Here is a 5685-nt window from a genome sequence, read left to right on the forward strand (position 1 = left end):
ACATTTTGGTAGGTAGGGGAAGTTACATTTTGGTGCCGTGACCAGGATTCTAAAGTGTACCACTTTTGGGGCACATTTTGGATACCAAGGGTTCTAAAATAAAGAATAGTAAAAGTAGCCATTCAGGCTACATTTTGGTGAGCCGCGACGCAGGATTTATTTTACCTGGTTTACTATGGTTTTTTAAGATATATCTATGTAAAAGTAGCCATTCAGGCTACATTTTGGTAGGCCGTGTCCAGTATGCAGCGTAACCTCGATGGTTATATTTTAGTGGAATCGACACCAAGGATAGAAAGTAAAAGTAGCCATTAGGGCTACATTTTGTTGCCGTGAGAGCGGAGTGGGTACACTGAATTTTGGACTCTGTTTTTATTGTGTTTTAAATAAAAGTCATAAAATCTAACGTTTATTTTTCAAACTGTTATTATGTACAAAAAAAATCCTTAGAGTTATTGTCTACTTAATAAAAAATCCTTATAGTTATTTTCTATTTAATAAGTTTATCAGTCTTCTTTACTCGTTTTCTTCTCGCCGTTGTTAGGGGATTTATTTCATATTTGAGACGTGTCATCTCAAAATAATCAATTATAATTCCATCTTCTTGCGCCTTGATACCTGAAAAATAATAATAGCAAAATTAAAGCCTATGTAGTATAACTTTAGTACATAAAACGATTATATTAAGCGAAAATAATCATACTTGTTTCTTTCGCGTCATAGATTTGTTAAGAAATTATATTTGTAGCAGGGACCAATAACAATAATGAAATAAATAAATAAATATTTTCAAGTCAGTCTTTCACATATCGACCGTGTCTCAAATTAGGCAAAGTTTGTGCTATAGGTACTATGCGGCGTAGTGTATATTTCTATGGATAAGTACATACTTAAAACTTAGATAAATAGATAATATCCATGATTTAGGAACGCATATTCGTGGTAGACCCGCAACGCATATGCGCAGTAGACGTGCAAGTGGATGCTTTTGTTAGGCAGCTGTCATAGGAAGGGTCGCTACCTAGTAAGCTAGGAGGCTAGTGCCAATAGTCTAGACATAAGTTAACATTACCGAAGTCTACCTAGGATGCGGTTAGGTATAGCCTAGATAAGACACAGGTCTGTTAGAAGTTGTGCTTTACTCGAAAAATCGTGGGGGCGTGAAATAGTTCCATTTCACGTAGATTTTCTAAAAATATTAAGGAACAGGGGGCGTATTCCGCATCTTTCTTACTTTTCTATCTTATATGCCGGCAATCCCTCTGGGTTTGCGATCGCTCGACTTACGATTGGGCGATTTGTTTGAAATTTGCTTTCTATATCATATAAATAGCTACGCGCATGTGATAATATAGGAGTTCGAGTTGTTATTAGAAAGTTTATAAACTCATAAAATATCATCCTATAACCTACAGATCGGATAATAAAGTTCATGCATTATCTGACGGTTAAGCACAGCTTTGTCACTCATAGAATAGTAGCAACAAACAGTTCATTCTGTTAGGTACAATTAATCTGTATAAGCGTGGGTCTAAGTAACAACCACACATACGTTAGGATTATGTTTGGTTTGATTATTGTATGTGAACGTCATACATTGGTTACTGTAGGATAATCATGTATGTATGTATGCACTAGGATCTGCTTGAGTTCATTTGACAAACAGAGTTATTTACCACACATGTTAGGACATTTAGTCTTGGAAAGCAAACAGTCATAGTACGTCATATAATAATTATTAGAAGATTAATAGTACATATACATATGTATGAGAATTTAGCTACATAGGCCTTCTTCAGAACCCTCACTATATTTATTAAGAATAGCTGTGAAATATGTGCATAGTTACTATCTACAGTCATTGCTATTATTTACTAGGGCCTGTACGAGTGCTTTGTTTTTCATGAAAATCGACCGAGATATTTAATGCGTTGTTGCTCTGACTAACGGCGCATATACAAAAACATACTTATTTGTAGTATGAAAGTATATTAAACATAGGTTGACTTAGGATTACAGTACTGATCTGTTGACGGTACTTTTCCATCATATTCTGACTACGGTCGAATAATAGTACATGATTGGTTAAGCTAGCATACTAAGTACCTAACATAAAAGAAGATCTCGAGTGTCGTTTTCCCTATAAGTAGTATTCAATGTAGACCACTGCTGTTGTGGGTGCAGGTTTCTAGAAATAGAGCCGTGGAACAGGAACTTTGAAGTGGCAGTAGACAGCAGCCATTGTTACAGCAAAAGTGATGAAATAAAATTATTGAACAGGAGTCTGGAGAGGTGTGGTCCTTCGTAATCTGAAATAAATAGGCAAGCATTAGAAAAAAATCTGTTAAAATTAAAGAGGAATAGGTAGCATTATATTTTCCTTTTTGAGGGTCAATTTTAGTTAGGCTATATATCAACAATTTTCTTAAGGCATCCTTTCGCGGGGGCGCGTTATTATTTTCAATACATAAAAGGATATATAAACCCATTTTATAGAAATATTAGGGTTCATAATGTAAAAATAGGTGGTACTTAAATTTTGCAAATAATTCTAAAAAGTTTGAAAATCTTTGCCTTGCAGGACATACTTCCTTAATCTAGGTCACAAATAAGCTAGGTTAAGTCGAATTAGTCAATAGAATAAGAATAGGTTATGTAGGGCTAAGCACATTCTTCATTTCTTCGCTCATTCATTGAGAACGCGCCGTTTAGGTATTTAAAATATAATGTCAGTCAAAAGGCATGAGTTTCATACATAACAATACATTTTGTACAATATATTATAATAAGATAAATTACCTTTCATAAATAGAAGCATTCAGTAAGTGTACATTGAGGGTAGATGTATTGACTCTGCGGGGCACTGTTAGTTCTCCGGAACACTGGAATAGAAAATGTCAAAATGTTAGCTAAAGTAGGGTATTTAAGGAAACCTATTTATAAGTTTTATTTTCTACTATAAGATACTTCACATACATAACAGTTCAGATTTCTTTATGACAAATGAAGAAAATTAAGTTGTTTATTTTACTAAGTAGGGTTAAGTCTAAAGATAGCTTTTCAAGGTGGCATTGGTTACTATACTTACTTGAAAATTGTGGTAAGACATGGAGAAACAGGAATCATGAAAATAACCATAGAGATTTCCTTCGCTTGGCTTAAGTTTAACTGACTGCTAGGTGACCTAACGGCCAGGTATCAGGAAACCATTCTGTTTGCTGAAAATTTAAACATATGTATATTGTACATGTTATTGCATTAAGTAGGATATTTGAGACCGATAAAAATAAATGAGTAGATAGCAAACATAAAAATGACCAACTCAATGTACTGCGCGTGGTCAATGTTCAAAATAACACTGTAATAGGATTTATACAAAAGTCAGTCTGAAATTATATAAACTTGAGGATAGCTATTTATAAGTATTATTAGAAGTGTTTATTTTAAACTAGAAAGGTTTTAATATTAAAAAAAAAAAATTTTAGTCCTAAAAATTTTTAAAGCGAGAAAGTTTTTTCCAAAATTTCTGTTTTTAAGTAGGATTAAGAAAAAAACCTTTTCCTTTTAGTGACATAGTTGTTGAACTTACTTGGAGATTATCGAGAGACTCGGAAAAGTCCATGAAAACAGCAAACGGAAATTTGCTCCGCTCGGCTTAAACATCACCAAACACTAGGTATGGGTATATATAGGCAGCCATCAGACTTGTCTCTGTTTGCTGAAAAATTAAACATATATTGTAAGGTTAATTGCAAGAAGAGGAATATTTATGACAGGTTCAAGTTTAGGTTCACTTTTTTGAGTTACCGGACAACTGCCGGGATCCTTTTAGAAAGAAAACTACAAATTCACTAACAAATTTTTAGTAACGCAAGAAATCCTATTCATATTTAAGCTGAAGTCATTACGTAATTTTAAATTTTCATAACATATTGCACTTCCAAATTAAAAAAAAAATCATATTTAAAAAAAAAAAAAACACCCATATCATCTTATAGAACAATAACATTTTTCGAATTCCAAATACAGGCAAGTAAGGCCTAAGGGAATTTGTTTAGTAGTAGTCTAGTAGTAGTATTAAAAATTTCATACATACTCTTTAAGGTTATGTAAAGATTCACCAAATCCAGCAAGCAGGGTTCTCCAGCATAATTTCAATACATTTTCATTGTTAACAGTTCATGTATGTTAGGCAACAGGGACTATTCCAATAGAGTTGTCAGGTTGCTGAAAAGACACATAGTTTGTAAGCATAGAGGATCAAAATAACATTAGATAGGCAGATTAAAACAAAATTAGGAATGTCATCCTGTCAGTACTTTGATTGTTTTCAGTTTTATTCGATAAGAAATGTGTTTGTGTTGGTGAACAAGACAATAAAAATAAGGCAATACAATACTCTAGGCCACTATAAGTAGAATAATACCAAATTGGGAAAAACTTAATGCTAGTCTGAAACAGATAGTACTCGTATTGTCTCGTATTTATTGGAAAAGCAGTTTTATTGATAAATAGGTCAATTTGTGGGTGGTAATTATTTCCTATCAGGCTTTAAGTACGTGAGTATGTTTGACGACAGGGCTTCAATAGCAGTGATTTTTCTAAATGACAGAATAAAAATAGAAACTTACCTTGCTAGGAGTAACAGATTTCATATTTGAGCCCATTTCAATCGGTATATCGATTCGAACAGGAACTAGGCACATTAATTAAACATCCTTGTTTCTATACAGTTCCAACTTTAGGTCATAGGTCATCGTAGGGCACTGGATTCATTGAAGATTTATAAAATTTGACGAAAGTGAAGAACATGATCGTGTTTTAATCCGAAATTCTATTTCGTTTGTCTTGTACAGTTCTTGCGATTGGCAATGGGTAGAATATTTAGAGAATCGTAAAAAGCACACTCGAGGACGATCTTTTCCAGTACAATTAAAATTTCTGTCGTGATAATGCTTTGTCAACTTTCTCCATACAGCTTATTTATTTACAATATGGCGGTTAGATGGTTGTCATTTATTTGCTTATTAAGGTTTTAATTCACGGTGACACTGATAGTTGAGGTAACTTTGGTATTTATGACCTTAATTAATAATTTCGAGATTTAATAACAAGTTTTAGGCATTGAAAATAAATGCTCTTAATAGAAAATACTAATAAAAAAAACTGAAATGAACGGAAGTAAGAAAAGTGTCAGAGCTTAGGGCTGCCATGATTAAAATATCATTGTACGTCTAGAATCGTTTATGGTATGACATGATTGAATCAATTACTTTAATTTACTTATTGGATAAATGCATCCTTACTATCATATTAATATAAAATGCATATTTAAATCTTAAAACGGCCAAATTTCATTGTTTTCTTTTATTTCTAGTTACACACGCCAACTATGGGGAACATTAACTAAGTCGGCTACAATCCGATTAAATCATGTAGGCAGTGTTTCGTATGTTGTCAGGGATGCTAGGACGTATTTTTAATTTTGTCGCACATGGCCGACATCTAGAAAACATTGTTTATGATTAAAAGCGGGTTTACACGATCGATTTAATTTAGTATTAAAAATAGTTAATAAAATATTGCATTTTATTTTTAACAGGTCAGATACGAAATAATCTTTTGGCAGAGAATTGAATAAACTCAAAATGTATAAATTCCGAGTACTACTTCCATCTAGTGTCG

At 33.0% G+C, this 5685-nt stretch overlaps 1 long non-coding RNA gene across 2 annotated transcripts; it reads right to left on the minus strand.

Annotated features, from left to right (window-relative positions):
• Positions 1–491: 491 nt before the first annotated feature.
• On the minus strand, positions 492–5142 carry LOC133528595 (uncharacterized). Of its 2 annotated transcripts, XR_009801024.1 has the most exons (7): positions 4632–5142; positions 4097–4227; positions 3590–3718; positions 3089–3218; positions 2800–2882; positions 2107–2309; positions 492–618 (listed from the first exon to the last, which is right to left on the minus strand). It is a non-coding gene; the product is annotated as an uncharacterized LOC133528595 (long non-coding RNA). The 2 variants fall into 2 exon arrangements; XR_009801023.1 differs by lacking the exons at positions 4097–4227; positions 4632–5142 and having other exon boundaries at positions 494–618; positions 3590–4011.
• Between the last annotated feature and the right edge of the window lie 543 nt (positions 5143–5685).

Source organism: Cydia pomonella, chromosome 19, assembly GCF_033807575.1.
Source record: "Cydia pomonella isolate Wapato2018A chromosome 19, ilCydPomo1, whole genome shotgun sequence".
NCBI lineage: Eukaryota > Metazoa > Arthropoda > Insecta > Lepidoptera > Tortricidae > Cydia > Cydia pomonella.